Genomic DNA, 19,251 nt, shown 5'->3' with positions numbered 1-19,251 from the left:
GCCCCCCGTCACCATTTTTCAGCACAGCGATGATGATGCATGTGATGCTTCAGGATCTTTAATGAGAGATGCTGTCAGAGCCACTGTAATTAAAGACCCTCCCCCCCACCCTCCTGGAGAACTGAAACCAAAATGTCCACTCCTCAACTGATTGATATAGGTTTCTAATGGCAGCTATTTGTTTAAAAGATGTAATAAACAGTTAAAACTTGGAAAAGTTATGAGTCTCTTGGAAAAATCTAGTGTCAATTAACGAGACTACTGGTAAAATCACTTCAGCAAAGTTTTGGATCAAGAGAGGCTTCCAGATTAATGGAAAAATGTCATTATAATAAAAGAGAAAAGAAAAATGGCCTAGGGGATTGCAACAACTGGTGAAGTATTCCATTCTTTCCATGATAGGTTGTCTTTTGCAGGGTCATTATAAGCAGAATAAAGGAAGGAGTTTAGATGAAACTAAGAAAAGATAGGTTGGATTTCAGCCCAGAAAAATCATCTGTTGATTGGATTTTTAACCTTAAAAACAGAGCATTGAAAGGGGAAAAAAAAAAACCAAAAAAACCCCATATATATCATAAGTGTCATAAGTCTCAAGAAAACACTGTATAAGGATTTTGCCGAGTAAAGTGCACAACCCCTCTCAGTTCACTATACAGCCCAACACTATATAGACCCACTATTTGTGGGTCACTTGTAATTAAAGTTGAAATGAGAAATTATCTAAAATTATCAACTCTTTTAATTATAACAACAAAAAGATAATAGGTAATAAACGAAAACTGTACAAAGGACATATTGAGAAACACAATATATATGTTATATTCCTCTGTGGGGGGGACATGCTGTAAACCACTGGTGCACAGTCCTTGAGTGCTCCCAGTATTCTAAGTTCATAAAAGGGAAATGGGAAAAGCAGGATACCTCCGCTCTGGTTTCAGGTCTTATTGCTCTATAAACAACAAAGAGTGAACAGATAAGCTTTCTGCTGTGGTCACTCCCTGGCAGAAAACTGCTTCCATCTTCACAGAGGCTTCTATCAGAACTGCTTAGTGCATGGACATTTTTGTATTTACAGAAGCTGGTTGCTAGGGCTGTATTTCCTTCACTGGACATGTGTGTTACTCCCAATACATGTGCTGGCATGGTCAAGGGGTCTCACTGACTTTCCTAAGATGGATGTGATTTCTGCCCATCACTCCATTGGGCATGCTCAGGTTGCATTTTGAGAAGTTCCCTCCCCCCCACCCATACAAGAAAGGGAGGGGGAGAGTTACATTTCCACAACCAACATCGTGTTTCATTATGGAAAATCTTGAAGCATTAAACTAATTAAAGTGATCAAGACACACACAGTTAAATAGACATGGACATGAGTGAATAATTCAATATCAAGCAGAGACCAGAGATGCCGACAGCAGCTGTGCTCATTTTCAGAATGTCAAACAAGGATGTATTCTCTCACCTCTACCATTTAGCATTGCCGTTTTGACTTTGTTACCAGACGTATCTTTGTTATCACCTACCAAAATACATGATCTACAGATCCTACTGATGATATAGTTTTTCCAAGTGACAGTTCAACCAACAGGAAGTAAAGACCAAGAGACTTCCTAGCCTTGTAAAAAAAACTGGGTTAATAGTCAGGTATGAAAAACAAATTTAATTATAACTACATTAACTCCCAAATCAAGAAGTACTTTAGAAAGAAAAGGGAAAAGAAATCTTCATACATCTTTGCCGTATATCTTAGCAATAAACAGCAGGCCAGTGGAGATGTCCAGAAGGAAATAATTTCATAAATTGTCAAGGTAGCAGCTGTGATTGCCAGCCTCTAAGGTATGTTCTTCAGAAATATCAGAGTTAAAGACCAAACTATAACTCTTCAACTTTAATGTCATTTCTGTCTGAACATATAAATGAGAAAAACTGGAAAACCACCAAAAATATAGACACATGTTAAATACCTTGAAAAGAAAACACCTTGAAAAAATATTAGGTATTAATGGTGGGAATTCCATAATTAAACTGTAGTCTTTATCAAAATACAACAACTTTTTATCTCTAAAGTTATTCAGAAAGGAAGATGGGAAGTGTTAAACCAGGGGTGGACAATTGTTTGAGCCTGAGGTTCACAGAGGGAGTTTTGATGACCTGTCAGAAGTCCACAACAACTCATCAAAACTTCCTTTGGGGCTTTAGGTAGGCAGGGAGCAGTGTTTGGGGGTGCAATGGGTGGGCAAGGCTGATCTGCTTCATGTATGCTCTGCTCTGTGCGGGGGTTGGAGGATGTGTGCATGGGGATGTATGTGGGGGGGTGTGTGTGTGTGGGGGGGTGCTGCCTTAGCATTGGATCCTGGGACCTTGCTGGGGGTCAGGAGGAGGCAGGGAAGTGCATGCAGCAGAGCTCACCCAAGCAGTATAGCCCACGGCTGCCCCTGTGGTGCTCCAGAGTGGGTTGAGTCCTGCTCAGGGTAGCCCACACCATGCTGTGCTCCTCTCACAACCACTGGCCTGGCCCCAGCCCCAGTCAGTGCACAGCTTTTGGTGGGGCTGTTCCTGGAGTGGCTGCAGCTGGCTAGGTGTTGCTTTGCTCCCCTCATCTCCAGCGGGAACCGCTGGCTGAAGCTTCCTTCCCCATCTGGAGCAATGCAGCAGGGGCAGGAGCAGAGGAGGAGCCGCTGTTGGAGGCAAGGGGAGCAGAGCAGCACCTGGTCGGCTGCAGTTGTACTGGGAACAACCCCACCAGAAGCTGTGAGTGTGGGCTGGGGCCCAGGCTACCAGGGCTGTGCTGCTCCCTTCACCCCCAGCGGCATCTCCTCCTCCACTCCTGCCCCTGTTGCACCACTCCAGGCAGGTGGGGGTACACTTCTGCCAGGTGGTTCCTGCCCCAACATGTAGGTCTCCTGCTCCCAGCCACCTTCCACCTGCTCTGCCTGCACAGCCCACAGGCCATATTTTGCCCACCCCTGGTTCGAACATGTGTTAGGAATAAAGAAAGAGTGTCTGCCAGTGTGCCATTCAGCAGGTTGAAGAATGTCCAAAGAGGACTAACCAAACAAATTATTTCATTAAACAGTGCTCAGAGAGAGAAAAGAAATCTTATGGAATGTAATAACATACAGGATGTGCAGGGAGCAGTTCAGGACAGAAAGAATGGCAGACTTGTTCATGCCCTACCCAACATTTGCTGGCATAGGAAGGATGCAGATTCAGATTCAGATTCAGGTTCAGACTGTTTGTTTTTACCCAGGAACTAAGAGCTTAATAGATTTGCTGATGCCGGTAGCAACCAATTAGAAATTCCCATTAGAAATTTCTACTAGGGACAGGAAATTATTCTCTAGAGAAATGAAAGGAAATATTACGTCAATCCTGAGAGCACTAATACAAAGAGCTGAATTAAACAGGCTGTTATTTGGTCACACCCTGTTGATATGACTGGTTTCAATGCGAAAAATGTTGCTTTCCTTCTTTCTTTTCTTTTGATTCCCCACTCCGTTTCTTCATTCAGCTATAGAGATTATTGCCTCAGTCTGAATTAACTTCATGTAACTAGGAAATGAAACAAACTAAGGATTTTCTTATGTTGCTGGATTTTTTGAACCAGCCTTACTAACAAATTAATGACAAAACTTTGCCTTTTTTAGTTAGTTCTTCCATTTCCCCCATTCCCAGTCCAGGGTTGCCATGGTGCTTTGAGATTCACATTCAGAGCTCCCTTTTTGAATATGTAGTCTCTCATCTAATGCTGAAAATACATGCCACGTGCTGCTGGCAGCATCTAAAGTTACAGTGTCCCAGCCTCTTTGAAGCAGCGACATGATCTTTTGGATGAAAGTTCTCAGTGTTCACTGTAAAGAACTTCAATTACTTTACATTTTTCAGGCTTCAGACCTGTTCTTTGCTAAGCAAAAATGCCTAGATGCGCTGAACCTATGTTTTAAGTAGGTGTTGGAAGGTCAAAAGTGAGATGTCTACCTGAGCCTAGTGGCCCATTGGGTTACTGGGGTTAAATTGCACTAGGTTCTGTAGCCAAGAGCACACAAAGGAGTGATGCTGCCATTCTCATATATGGATGTTTTTGACTCCCCAGCTTGAATGGTCAGGTGCACATTTCACAGCTGTGTCAGATGGGGAAAGGCCAAGGAAACAAGTCTGGACCAAGCTTGAATTCACATGTCTGGAACTGTAGCAAGGTAACTGCTCTTTTTGTTCATGTTTTACTCAAATTAGCAAGCTTCCCTCACTTAAATTGACAATGTTGTGGTAGTAGACCTGCTCTGACAGGTTTTGAAACATCAGCAATTTGTTATTACTTTGCTTGGAATGATGTTTCAGAGGAGAAGCAACTGGAAATAACTAGTGCAAGGCTTGCTGAGATTAAAGGAAGATAACTTACCTCTCTCAACTGAGGGTAGTTAGGAGATTCTTACAGCAGATCTTACTACTGTTTTTTTTTATAGGTGGACGACAACTTAAAATATGAGGTTGAACACTTTCTCATACCTTAGTCCAAAAGCAGTACCTATAATTAGGAGGTATGTGGGAAATTTTCATGTTATCAGCACAATTGATAACACTTCCGGCACTCTTTGACTAAAAACTACTGTGACCGCCAACATGTTCGATGATTTTCAGTTCTAATGAGAAAATTATTTGGAGGGATTATTTAACTGATATGGGACTGGTTTCACAGACATGAGTGACTTGTTCCAAATTCTTCTGAAGACTATTAAATCTTTTGTAGATAATCTGTAAATTATCTGTTTTTTAGAATAGCATTTTTTATGGTAATCATACATGCCCTTGTATATGTTTTTCCCCTGTTCCACATGCATTTTCAGGCTGAAAAAGTAGCATTTCATTGAGTTGGCATTTCTTGTTTTAATTTATGCATGTGTATGTACATTGCTTTTCTCCTGCAGTTCTCAGAGTTTTATGGCCCATTACTGAGTGACTAAAATGGGTGCAGATTTTGCAAGCCTCTGCCAGAAGATGTTTATTACTCTCATCATTCTTACGAAAATCATGTTCCAGCAGGTTCAGGCAGTGTGCAAAACATGGCACATGTGTGAATTGGCCATTTCACACCACTCTTACAATATTATCTGCAATAATAAAACCAGGGGAAAGGCCTTAGGGAAGGGGATATACCACACATTAATTTGGTCATGAAACTTTGATATGTGATCTTTGTTAAACCCAGAGAGATGCAAAGAGCAGCTATACTAATTTTCAAAAGTTACTGCCAATTGCTAAGGGAGATAGCAAGCCAAAATATTGATGTAAACAACTGTTTGCCCATTTGTCCATATACTGTTATGTGAATGTGGTCTCATTGTGTCTCAAGGGTTGGTTTATTAAGTGAGAGACTGTGCTTTAAAGTAATGCTTGATGTTGCGTAGACAGTGATGCAAAATATACTCTAGATGGTATTTTAAACTCCTGTTGTATAGCAAAGAATGTTGTTGGTAAGCACAACACAGTTATTTGGCTGTTGTGAATATTACAGGCATGCTGATAAAATACTTTCACATAACGGATCCAAGATATACTTTCTTTGCAGCGTTAATGGGGAACTATACTGCAGACAACCCCGTCTTTTGTCTCCTTCATGCAGTTCACTGTTAATACTACTTGCTCTTCTGGGAGAGAGGGTTTACTTTTCATTTCTTTCCCTCCTCTCTGTACACCCCAACTCTTTTGTGCACACTGAAATGGAGCAGATTCATGTCTACAATGGCTTATGATTTAGTTTTAGCTTTTTGGATTCCTTTTGCCACCTTTTAGCAGATTCAGTTTCGGGTGCTTAGACAAATAGATTCATAGTTACTAGGGCCAGAGAGAATTGCTATATTCATTTATGGCATGGACACACAAACAGGTAAACATGAGGATAAAAAGGTGTACTGGAGGGAGGGAGGGTGGAGATTACAGTATATTAGCTACTTCATGGTGTCGGGACCCAGGGCAGCCGACCAGCAGCTCTCCCTGACTCCCACCTGGGCAGATAAGGGTCCGGGGCCTTAGAAGGCCGTCAGGTGGGTACTTGTGACGCGTGGAGTGGAATTAATTAGGCAGACGCTTATCGGTTGCAAAGCAAGATTATTTACTCATGCCGTCAAGGTGGTGAATAGCGGAGGTCAGAGATACTTGGTTAGTTACAGCTTAAGGTTCGAAGGTCGTATGTCGGTCTGCATAAAAGTCTTTGATTGGGCAGATAAAAGGAGAAAAAATCGGGCCGGCAGGTCGTTGATTTACGTCTGATAAGGTCGAGATGGGGGAGACCGACAAGCGATCAATTTGTCAGTTATTCTCACGCATACGTTCAGAGGTTTTTTCAGGTGTGTGCGCAGAGGTCTCCAGTTCTTCACGGAAGTGAAGACGGGTTTTATTTGTGTAATAGCCAATTGCTTTTCGCCACGTCATAAATTTAATTAGAATCGCCAGTTATCTAGCGGTCTTCGCTAGGGTTCTATCTCACAGGGTTATTCCCTGTTTTCTTTGACCAGTTATAATGATTTATGTACAGCACAGAAGGCTAAGTTTCATTTCTAGTTAGTGTCGCAGTTATAAATTTCTTTTTGACATGCGCAGCAAAAAAAAAGCGGTTACTATCATTATTGTTAACCCTTAGTTAACCTAGTGCAGAAAAAAACTGTTTTGAATGGTTTTACTTGTTTGTGACATGGGCACTACTTAATTTGGTTGTGACATGCCCCCTTGCCCATGGCACAGCAAGTCACATCATGTTTACATATAGACCATTTTGTTTATCATTGTTAGTGTTTGGCAAGCGGGTTTAATACAAAAGCAAAAAGCGTGGTTAATTTTGTTTTGAGATATTGTAAAATTCAACAACTAAAACATACAAATATAACAATGGCTATTATGATTAATGGTAAACACAATATAATCAAAGACGCCGACACTTGAATTAACTTAAACGCAGTAAACTGTTATTCTTGATTGTATGCAATCTTTTCTAATTCGATTTTTTTAAGGTAACTGAGAGTGCGGGATCAGATTAATGCCTCCTATACGGAGGGTTTTTTAAAATTGTGGCTTATTATACTTGAGTTAAATCGTAGCTCTGAAAACACCAATTTTTCGTACCGTTATCAGTGGCCTTTCTTCATTTCTTCTACTGTTACTTCTTTTCTTAAACCATTCCTTTTCCTCTTCTTTGAATGTACAGGTTCCTTTAGAACCTTGACTACTTGCCCCCTTCCATCATCATCTCCCTCATCTCTTTCTCACGTCCCCTCAGTTAATGCTTCTGTCCACACCCGACCTTTCTGCGACATCCCCCAAACCTTTAGACTATCAATGCTGTTCTTTCTCAATAATTCAGAGCTTTTCACTCAAAACATTATGTCTTGGCTTCACTGCGTAAAGTCTCGAACAGGCTTTAAAACAAAACAAAACAAGTATGTACAAGATCATTAACAGAAAAAGAAAAACCATAAAATGAGTCGTTAGTTATGTTTTTGGCCTAAAATGACAAAAGGTTCAGGACTGAGTTGGAGGTTTTGAAGTCAGCTTCGTTCACCGAGGAACCTGTTGGTAACAGCAGGAATAAAGCGACGACCCTGCTTGCGACATATGAGCAGGCGGCCATTGTGGTATTGACCCGGGTGTGCTGTAGGTTGATGCTCGGTGATTCCCGCGATCGGGCAGTCACAGATTGCTTCTTCGTCACCGCTGGGCCTATAAGGGAACAAAACAAATGAACAGACAAACAAACAAAGGAAACTAAAAACAATAAAATCGTCTTTTGTACATCTACGAGCGTAATGTCGTAGTGGTTGGAATAGTTCATCAATACCCCCTTCGAGTAGTTGCTTGTTGGGGCAGGCTGCGGTGTTATCCAGAATGCGCTGTTAGGCATGGGTGCCTCCGGGGCCCGGACCAGTTGGCGGGATCGGTCGAGGTTGGTAGCCTAATATATGTGCCAGTTGTCGTTGTCCCGCATCTCCTAGGACGTGTAGCTGTTGTTTGGTAAGTGTGAAGTGGTTTAGGAGGAACCCAAACATGGCTTTTTCCTCCGGCATCCTCTGGGATGGCAGTCTTGATTCCTTTTGTGAGTTGAATTGGGAATGTTCTGGCCCTTGGTATTCGACTGGATATGCAGTAAGGTGGCTTGATATTCCGGCTGGGTTTGCAGCTATTGACTTCACAAGGGCTTGCAGTCGTGGAAGTTGACTTAAAAGATTCTCTGCTGGCTGAGTAACAAGCAGGTTGAGGAGAAGGCGAAGGGTGATGGTGTCCTCTCCTCCATAAATCTCCATGCATGCTTCGATGACATTAAGGGTGGTGGTGGTGGTTGCACCCTCTGAGTTGGTTACTTGCTTGGTTATTGTTACAGGATGAGCGGCAGCTGTAGTTGTTACTGTGTCTGGTGGGAGGATCAGATTCTCACTCGTTGTCCCCTCCCTGTCGTATGGAGGTGGGGCCGTTGGGAGCGACATCATCTCAGGGGGCGGGCTTGCTGGGTGGAGTCCCACCTGTTCTGTGGCTCTGCCCTTCTTTTCCAGGTCCTCCGGGCAGCTCATATTTTTCTCGGTGCCATTTTCTGGTGGCAACGGAGGGTTTTGGCACGCTGCCATCTCCGCAGCAGCTTTGCTGACTGTAGCTAACTTGGTTTTTAGGTTTGCATTTTCACGCAGTAGGAGTGACACTACGTTAATCATCTTTTCTTTGTCCCACTCGGAGCTTCCCCACTCCTTTTCAACTCGCTCCTCTCCTCTCAGCGAGAAGTAGCCGCTGACGCACCCTGACTCCGCTCTGCTTGCTTGGTGATAAGCGATGTGGGCCCATAATTCATCCGCGTTATCTAAGCGGCGCCCCCCACTACACCAGGGGCAGTTCTTAATTAATTCCCACTCCATCACATTTTCCCTTGATCCTGTTCGTGACGCCATGTTGGGACCCAGGGCAGCCGGCCAGCAGCTCTCCCTGACTCCCACCTGGGCAGATAAGGGTCCGGGGCCTTAGAAGGCCGTCAGGCGGGTACTTGTGATGCGTGGAGTGGAATTAATTAGGCAGACGCTTATCGGTTGCAAAGCAAGATTATTTACTCACGCTGTCAAGGTGGTGAATAGCGGAGGTCAGAGATACTTGGTTAGTTACAGCTTAAGGTTCGAAGGTCGTATGTCGGTCTGCATAAAAGTCTTTGATCGGGCAGATAAACGGAGAAAAAATCGGGCCGGCAGGTTGTTGATTTACATCTGATAAGGTCGAGACGGGGGAGACCGACAAGCGATCAATTTGTCAGTTATTCTCACGCATACGTTCAGAGGTTTTTTCAGGTGTGTGCGCAGAGGTCTCCAGTTCTTCACGGAAGTGAAGACGGGTTTTATTTGTGTAATAGCCAATTGCTTTTCGCCACGTCATAAATTTAATTAGAATCGCCAATTATCTAGCGGTCTTCGCTAGGGTTCTATCTCACAGGGTTATTCCCTATTTTCTTTGACCAGTTATAATGATTTATGTACAGCACAGAAGGCTAAGTTTCATTTTTAGTTAGTGACGCAGTTATAAATCTCTTTTTGACATGCGCAGCAAAAAAAAAGCGGTTACTATCATTATTGTTAACCCTTAGTTAACCTAGTGCAGAAAAAAACTGTTTTGAATGGTTTTACTTGTTTGTGACATGGGCACTACTTAATTTGATTGTGACAGATGGTAATGGCCCCAGTGCATTCTCTGACCCCAGGTAAAGGAAAACTACCCTTTGGTGGCTTACTCCTCTCATTGCGCTTGGTAGAATATGCCCATTAAAGATTAATACATTCCTTCCCTAACCTTTCCCTAGTGGTGACATTTGATAGCATTGGAATGATATTGTGCAGGAATTAGGTGATAGGCAAGGATTTTTGACAGTTAATTAATTTATAAGTGAACTACAGAATCCGTGCTGTTATTCCTATTTTACTATTCTTGGCTGTCTCTCTGGTCCCATTCAGTGTTGCTGTTATTCACCTAGCCCTGCAGGGTCCTGATCCTTGACTAGGGCTCCGAAGTGCTAGGATGGTACAAATGATATCTAGATAATAGTAACTAATATTATTTGCACTGTGATAATGTCTATGAGCATGAATCATCGCTGTGTAAGACAGTGTACAAGAAAAGACAGTCCCTAAATTGCTTGTGGGTTGAGGCTCCTTTCCCTGGTCCAGCGGGCAGTGGTATCATCCTGCTTATATATTTATATTTTCAGAATTCAGGATTGATAGCCATCTATATTCTACTGTGTAGTTCTCCCCATTAATAAGATTTCATAATATATTTTAGGTACAGTGCGAGAGACACTTACATCTGTCCATCTTTCTCCACTGTATGACTGGGGAAGCCATTATAATGTGTGACCCTACAACATCTCCCCAAATTATCTCACTAAATGTGGGGTGCTCAAGCCCCATCCTGCAGGCCAGATCCAGCCTGCAGTGTTGTGCCATCCAACCCAAGGTGTTCCCTACAGGTCCAGAAATTTGGAGGCAGGGTGGCAGTGGGACTGCTCCCCTGATGCAAAATTTCTGGAGCCATGGGGAGCCCTAGAGCCTGTGTGCTGGACTGGATGCCTGATCTCAGCATGCAAGGCCAAGCAGGGGTGATGCCAAGCCCCTAGTGTGAAGGGCTTAACCTTGCCCACAGACTGACCCATGGGACCAAAAGGTTGACACCACTGCCCTAAATACTTCTGGTTCTTTCTGCTCCTCCAGTTAATAAATTCTGCTCTGAAGATGCTGTACTCATTCTCTGCCATCCATGAACTGTTTGCACCTGGTTAGGAACAGACACGGACATCTAGCCTCACCATTACAGAATCTGTAGGAAATAACATTGAAAGGGAACACTTTTATTCAAGTTCATCTTCTCCCAACTAGTTTGAATTAGTAACTATGTGTAGAGGGTAATGAGTCAAAAATATGCCCAACAGGTTAAATTTTAAGTATGGAAATCTACATTTCCAAAATTCCACAGTGCATGAAAATGTATATGTTAAAAATGTCTGAATCAAACCAAAGTTTTGGCTAATACATTTTAAAGAATTTGGATTTTTGAAGCCTTTGTGAAGGTCCCCTTTGCTGGCTGCCTGCAGGGGAGGTGAGGCAGGTTTCTAACCTTTGCAGGTGTCTCAATGGAAGCATAGGATGGAACTACACAGAGACAGAAAGAGATCTCAAATTTCAGTTTGTTGTATGATCTTTGAAGGACTTTGTGGATAAAAACCTTTAAAGACAAGCCTATAGGTGTTGCATGATCTGCATTTTGTCAATCTGGAGGACTATATCTTTGGAGGTAAAATTCACTGACTCGCAATAAGAACAGGTTTTCCTAGTTCTTAGCTACTGTACTTTTCTATTCCCTTTATAGCAACTGCTATGCCTGCAGAGCCAAGACAGACAATTGCAGCCGTGTAACAACTAGGTTCCCTGCCCTGGGTGGCAGAGGTGTTGGCCAGGGCTGGACCAGCTGCGGCAGTTGTGGCGACTGCTGTTCTTGCCTCTGAGTGGGTGACTGGGGATGTTGTCCATCATGCTACTGGACAATGGTTCCAACAGAGCTGTTGCTAACACAGTTTGCATGTGCATCCTGGGAAAGGATACCTTCAATGACAGCACTTCGGCAAACCTTGCTGTAGACTACCATGCTTTAACAGCCGTTTGTGTGGTATCTTAGACAAAATTATCTTATAATACAAAATTATCTGGCACTTTAACCCAGTGGTATTTTTCGGTGTGGAAAAAAAGCAATTTCCAACTGTGCTAAGGTATAGTTCTGTATCCGTATCTATATGCCGTAATGTGGAGAGAACCTTTGTCTCCCTGTGTGAGTCTCTTTGCAGAGTTCTTGTGCTTTTGGTGTGCATGAGTAAACATGGTATAGTTATGACACACCTTGCAATACATGGTTATGTAGTTCTGTAAGAAACCAGTCATTTTGTTAAATAGTTTTTCAGATTTCCTAAGCCTTTTTGGAACAATCTTGGAAGTTTCAAGAATTCAGAGCATCACTGAGATTAAAGCAATTGAATGTTTATGTGTTAGTTGTGAGAGTGAATAGAAAACATCGTGACAAAGCAAGTAAAAAGGCATTATCATGATTTAGGTTGCACCAACATTTTAAAATTATTTATTTATTTTTATACTTTATCAAACCACTATCACCTAGTTACTGGGTTCTGAGCAATAATGAAAAATTGACATACATAACTTGCTGCCCAATGTCAGCACTGGTGAGTCTGTGTGATAGTATTTGAGCTGAATATTTTTGTAAATAGCATAGCACAGCAGCAATTGTCAAGCCCTGTCTGTGTTCTCTCTTTGCACTGAGCAGGGATTTTTCATTTCATACATCATTTACAACTTGCCACAGTGATTCTAGTCAGCAAGGATATATTTTCAACACAAAGAGAAGAAAGAGAAATATATATCATTTGTTGTAGAAGTTGGGCACATTGGGCTCAAATTTAATTACACTATAACATCAAAAGCTGCACTAGTTAAACAAAAAAAAAGTCAGGTATCCTTAACTAAGAGTAAAAGGCAGTAACTTGCTTTTCACCAGTTTGTCATAGGCCTACTGGGCAGTAATTTCACGACTGGCATATCCTGGGTGACACTCATAGAGTGTACACACTTAGTAAAGATACAATGCATATATCAGACATCTGAGTAGTTAACATAGTATCTCAACCGTCTTAGCAAAGTTGCTGTTTTAACTACACTGATTATTGCTAAAAAGTGCAGAGCCCATTCCTTCAGGTACTGCAGAGTCTGCAGGTTCCTGCTGGGCAGGACAATGCATTAGAATAGGGGTTCACAGCAGGAATCCGCAGACTCTGCAGGACCTGTCTGACCTTGGAGGAATGGCATCTTCACTTCCCTTCCTTTTAATTTCTTTCACTGCCTCGCCAGTGTGTCTTAGTCTTGACCTGGAGCAACGGAAGGTGAGAGGATCATTTTTATTAATAAATAAACTGAACCTGATCCTGTGAGTTGCTGTGCACCTTCAATTCCCATTAAATTCAAGGTATGGTTACCCATCTGAGCAGGTCCACAAATACAATATGTTCCTGCCCTGAAGAGCTTATTGCTAAAATAGTTTTGTCACTGCAAATGAAGATGCTAACTCTGAGGTTTTAATATATATTTTTATCTAGTATGAATAGGAGCGGGACCAACTTATTTTAAGTAGGACAACATTGGAGGCTGATATTTGACTCACTTCTGACTGAAGATAGATTTCAGCCAGACACCTAAATGCAAAAAGTGCTGTCTTCTATTCTCAGCTCCTTTAGCTGTTCAGTTCCTTGGCTTTTCACATTTCAATTACAGCTGCTGTCTGATTAATGTAAAGGAGGAAATGATTTGCAAATATTAAAAGGCAAAGTTATGCCCTTACAAATCCATTGTTCTGTAAATCAGTGGAAGTTGATGAATTTGCCCAGGGTTTTTAAGGGCCAAATTTTGAGCATAATTGCTAGGAGCAAAATATTCTGGCCCCATACAACCTTCTTCTTAAGTCCCATTGTAACCTGTGAGTTAGTTCCACTGAAATTCTTCCTTTAATCAAGTGTTTAAATGCTATTTTGAATTGGGTAGAGCATGACTGTTCACCTGGTGGCCCATAGGCGGCATGTGGCCTGCAAAGGGTTATCTGCAGTCCCAGTCCTGGGGGTCCCACACAGCCACCGTTTCTATTGCAGCAGCAGCCTGGGTCTCTTCCAGGCTCCACTCTCCCTCCTCCAGCTTTTGCTTTCTACCCTTACCCCATGGGACAGCATTGTACAGTATGGTGTGGGAGGGAGTGCACAGCTGAGGGTGGGAACCCGTTCATGTGGTAGACTGTTTGGGGCGGCTGCTCACCTGTGGTGCAGCAGGAAGTGGGGTTGGGGCGGGCTGTCCATTTGCACTGCTGTGGAGGTGCCCATGAAGTGTGTGCTTGGGGGTCTGTGGCTCACTAGTGCTGCCTGTGCAGCATGCAGAGCCTGCTAGCCTGGCCCACAGGGCATGTGGCCTGCCCAGCAGTAGTGTGTCTAGCAACTAGCAGGGTCAGAGCCTTGAACGTTAAAACTTGACATCTTTAATAGCTAAGTTCCCAAATGAAGCATTTTAGTTTATTTTAAAGGAAATAATGTCTGACCTATTACCATGTAATGTTTTCAGTCCTTACCAATTGTTTACATTAAGTTATATGCAGATCAAGATAACTTGATCTTTGAAAGCTCAGAGACAATGGTATTACATGCTGCTTCGGTAGCAGTCTTTTTGCTAGTGTGACTAGTCTTTTCTTATCCTTTTGTATCTGTAAATTCACAACAGCTTCTAATGATGTTATATGCCCTAGCTCAGGTTTTATCCCCATCAGATAATTACTATTATTTGTTTATACCACAATAGTGTGCAAAATGTGCTGAGATGTATTAGAAAACACAGTCCTTGCCTTGTTCCTTCTCTCTCAAGAGAGTCTCATCATAGCTTCCCGATATTTTCTCAATCAAAACTGGAATTATTGTCCTTCTACTTCTCATGTCTTAAAATCACGACAATCTGTATCCTCACGTACCTTCATATCTCAGGTTCCTTTTGTAAAGCTTGACAAGGTTCTTTGGGTAAACCTGATATCTTTCATTAGACCAACTCAAACAGTTGGAAAAATTCTTCTTAGTAAGTTTTTGGGCACAAGCTTCTGTAAAACACCTTTTGTAAAGCTTGATTGACTGCCTCAAGAATATGTAACAAAAGCATAAATTAGTATCCATTCAAAATATATGCAGGTACTGAGTGCATAGTCTGGAGAGTTTTGAAGTGTTGAGGGATCCAACTTCTCCTAATATCCAGGATAACAGTGGTCTGAGAAGAAACTTCACATAAGAAATCACTATTATGGGAATCCTCGCACCTTTTTCTGAAGTTTCCTGAACAAGCAGAAACCAAAGCATAGTGCTGTTATACTTATATCCTTGTATAGGTAAAAACGATAGAATCTTGTAATGTAACTGTGAGGAAGGTAAGAAGATGAAAAGAAGGGCAACTATGGATTCAAATGAAAGTAAACCTCACCTTTCAGGAAAAAAAGAATCTAATACAAACAAATGCTGTGTATAAGACTACTGGAGTAGTTAAGCTATTTTTGGGATACTCCTAAAAGAGGGGTCATAGAAGATGGTGCAGGGAATAAAACATATTCTGCTAGCAAGTAATCAGGCAGAATCCTGGCATACCAAATGCATAATGAATCAGAATTTTAATTTTGTACTTCAAAAAACAGTCAGTGGAGAAATGAGGAGGCAAAGGTCTAGATTCCTCTATGGGATCAGTAGTGCTTGTCAGCCTTGATAAGTGCTTTCTCAGTGTTCTTTTGACACCTTCCTTTTAAGTCAGAGAGGCAGGGCTAAATAGATACTTACAGCCCTGACCTCTTCTCTTTGTTAAGGAGAGGAATGGTTATTCTTTTTAATTCCCCCTTTTGTCAAAATATATAAGGCCATCACAGATGTATGCATTTGACTTTAAGAGATAAATTGATATAATTAGTAACGTTACATTTATTTTATTCCAGTTGCTTTATGGAAGATATTAGTGGTTTAAGAATTGTAATTTCTGAGTTGATTACATAATTGATTTTTGTTGTCCTTGGCTGTTTGAGTTTAACTTTTCAATATAATTAACATGTGGCAATTTACTTTATCTCTTGCTTAATTGAGTTAATAATGCTGGCTAAGAAGCACAATGGCACCTTACTTGAAGATATCAGTGGGCTTTCCATAGCCCTGAGTTTCATGGGCACTATGCTTTGGGGAGGGCATCAAGTGGGTATCTGCCCATCTCCTTTAAACTGCTCTCCTGTGGTGTGTGCCTCAAGCTTAACAGAGACACCCTGGGAGACAGCTGGAACACAGCCAGCCAGCATGCCAGCTGGAAGGGTAGGCATGCTTAGAAAGCAGACCCCATGTGCTGTGTGTTTGAACCTGTAAACTGAGAGCAGGATACTGAGCCTGCTGCTCTTCTCTAGATTCATTTGCACTTCTGGGCTGCAAGATTGGGAGAATATGTTTTTCTACATCACCAGCTAATCTTGCTTCCAAACCTTGCTTCCAAGAAAATCAGCAACAGTAGAAGGAAAACTAGAGGAAATGTTGGCAAAGAGGGAAATGAAATGCCAAGAGAACAGCAGCAAAGATCACCCAATAGAGACAACGATGATCCCAATTGCTTCCTTGTTGCTAATTTGTGGAGTTTGTGTCATTTCCTGTGGTATTGGGAGGTTAAATTTTGTAGCTGACAGGCTGAAATACTGGGAGAATAATTGTGCAAAGTTTTGTGAAGTGACAGCTCTTGTTCCAGAGCTATCATTCCTAAGGACAGGGCTTTCTGCTGACCAAAAGTCAGTTTATTAATTTCTTTCCTTTTCCTTACTGTTGCTTTCTGCTGGAGTATATGAAATTGGTTGTGACAGTAAGTTTCCTATGTGTGATATGTAATATTCCTCCTATTCAGTATAATGTTTCCCCACTTGTCTGTGGGTTAACTTAAAAAAACATCTCTCTGTGTCTAACCTAGCACAATTTTGGTTTCTTTTTACTTTGAGTGTGTCAGTTTTTCTCACTTGAGAAGTAGGGATAATTTTATTCTTACCTTTTGTCTGTTAGGGATTTGTGAGGATCAGCCAATTTAATATTTTGGAGATGCAGATCACTATGCATATGCTAAGTATTGTTTTAGTACCAAACACCAAGTATTTTTCAATTTAATAAGTAATACCTTTTCATTCAGGCTTTTTGACTTGCTGTGATGCATAATTGTTACTGCTGTAAGTTGTCTCAATAAAATAGTTATACCTAGTGCACCATTATAGTCTAGTCTTGATGTTATAGGAGTTTATTTTATTTCCCATAATAATGTTTATACCTGTGAAACACCATCTATGAAAGAAATGGTTATGGTATGCTAGCGATATTGCTATAGAGAGCAGTAGTTAGAATGATAGAAAAATAGAGTTGGAAGGTGTCATGACCCAAAGGTCTGATTTTTTGTGTGTGCTTTGGCACTAAGAATTATCCCCGTGGGTTTACAGCTTCATTGCACGGAGGAGTTCTGCTGCGCAGAGAACCCGCGTGCAAGGGAGTGTTCCCGCCACTTTGCAGCGGTCTTTGCAGGGTGCATTTTCTTTGCAACACAGAAATGCACGGTGCAAAGATTTCCCGCTCGTCGTATGCAAATTCGTGCCCCAAAATTGGCTAGTTCTAAATTATTCACACGTGGCGGCTAGCAATTGGCCTGCTAGCCGTATAAGAGGCTTGAGCAGTTTCCGCCCAAGCCAAAGAGGACTCCGCATCCATCTCGTGGGGACTCTGGGTGTGCGCGGCAGGGTAACAGAAACCCTGTGTGTTGCCCAGAGGAGTTTGGCAGCCTGATCCACCGCCCACCTCTTCCCGTCTTCGAATGGAACTTTCTATAAGATGTATTGACGAGTTTTATGCGCGCTTGTCCTGGACATCCGGAGTTCTGTCTGCGTGGAGCCTAGCACGTGATTGTTCGTGTTTTCTGTTTATAAGTAAACAATCTTAAAATCAACCGTTACGTGTCTGTGCCTAATTCTAGCTCGGCGCCAGCCCTCTCCGACCTGGCCTGCCTGGGCTGCCGGCCACAGCCCGCGTGCAGAGCAACGAAAGGGCCTGGGGTCTGACCCGGCCCGCACATGGCGATGAGGATGGGATCGGGATCACCGCAGCACATGCCGATGGGATCAGGAGAGGGCTCGCTAGAGTTAGAATTAGTTGAGAACTGCCCTTGGAGAAGTGGGAGACGCAGCATAGCAAGCGTCGCAGAACTGGAGGCGCACGTCGCGTACCACCAGGCGGGCGGAACGGGCAGGAGATGTGTCCGTGGACACCTTTCACTAAAGGGAGAAGAGGGAACTCCAGAAGTCGGAGCCCTAGAATGGAAAGAAGTGTATCTTCACCCCGCGGCATTCGGGTGTATCATGAGTGATGAGCGGGTCCTGTATAGGCCCCTCGATAGTGTAACCCTTGCTGAAGTCGACCCGGCGAGCGCAGTAAGCCCGACCCCCACCCGGGAGTGTGTCCATTGCTCGTGGTGTGCCTGGGAGATGGGAGAGCCGATGCCGATCAGATGGCTTTCCCATTGCATGGTAATACCGGGACTAAGGGGTCGTGATCATCCGTCCGAGCTCCGCGAAGACCCGGAGATGAAGGACCGCGCCGTAGATGAGAGAGTGGTCCTATGGTGCGACAAGGGGGGAGAATTAAATGCAACTTTTCAGACTATGACTGATCTGATGAGTGAAACTTTAAGCTTAAAGACCCAGCTGTGTATGGCCGTTTGAGCGGTCGGAGAAGCAGCTGAGAGAGGGGATCTTAAACTGCCCCGACAAGATGGTGCCGAGCAGAGGGAAGACCTCGTGGAGAAGCCGGAAGAGAGGGATGGAGCTTCGGGAGAGCCCGCAAGGGTTCGGCCGGTGACTCCGCCCAGCGACGCAGCATCGGTTCCGCCGACCACACCCCTTTGCCGAAGGGAGGGGGAGTCAAGTGGAGGAGTGCATCCGCCCCTCCCGCCTGAAACAACAACAACCCCCACTGTAACAATGACTACAGCTCCGACAGAAACAGCAACAGCAACGACAACTTGCGAAGAAATTGATCAGCCTGCAGTATTAAGCAGCCCAGTCATCGGTCCTCAGAGTGCAGTTCATGCTACCACCTATTACGCTCGTTCCAGAGCCGAACTGCAGAATTTGTGTAGAGAATCCAGGATCCGATCCGAAGAAACTCTGGCTGTGTGGTTGGGACGTCTGGTCGTGGAACTTGGGTCCGACCTCCTGGACCAGGAAGAAGCAAGCTTCTTGGTGAGACAAGCTTCATGGAGTAGGGGACATGTCACCGACATCGACATGGTGGCGTTTAGCGTCCACTGGCCTATTCCGATTCCAGCGCTTGTGGCAGGAGTGATCGAACAGAAGGTCCACGCATGGCACGACCGATGACCAGAGCACACCAGTGCAGAACAGCTTGTACTGGCTATTATCGGAGTTTCGTACTGCGCCTGGAATCCAAGAGAATGCACGTTGGGACTAACACCACTCCAACGAATGTGACCATGGCCTCACCGTCACCTGTGAGACCCTGGAACCGTTCCGGTGACCCTCAACAGCATAGATAGTTGTCTTAAGGTTTACGGGCAAAGAAACATCGTGGTTTTGCGGATTGTGCTGAACCCACTG

At 43.3% G+C, this 19,251-nt stretch overlaps 1 long non-coding RNA gene across 1 annotated transcript in view; it reads left to right on the top strand.

Annotated features, from left to right (window-relative positions):
* Window positions 1–3,822: 3,822 nt before the first annotated feature.
* Window positions 3,823–19,251, top strand: part of LOC109283557 (uncharacterized) — a 33,040-nt gene continuing 17,611 nt past the window's right edge. The window contains exon 1 of the long non-coding RNA XR_002090759.2: window positions 3,823–4,196. This is a non-coding gene — a long non-coding RNA (uncharacterized LOC109283557). The remainder of the gene's footprint in view (window positions 4,197–19,251) is intronic.

Source organism: Alligator mississippiensis, chromosome 5, assembly GCF_030867095.1.
Source record: "Alligator mississippiensis isolate rAllMis1 chromosome 5, rAllMis1, whole genome shotgun sequence".
NCBI lineage: Eukaryota > Metazoa > Chordata > Crocodylia > Alligatoridae > Alligator > Alligator mississippiensis.
Note: the sequence above shows the minus strand (reverse complement) of the source record. Positions and strands in the feature narration are given on the sequence as shown.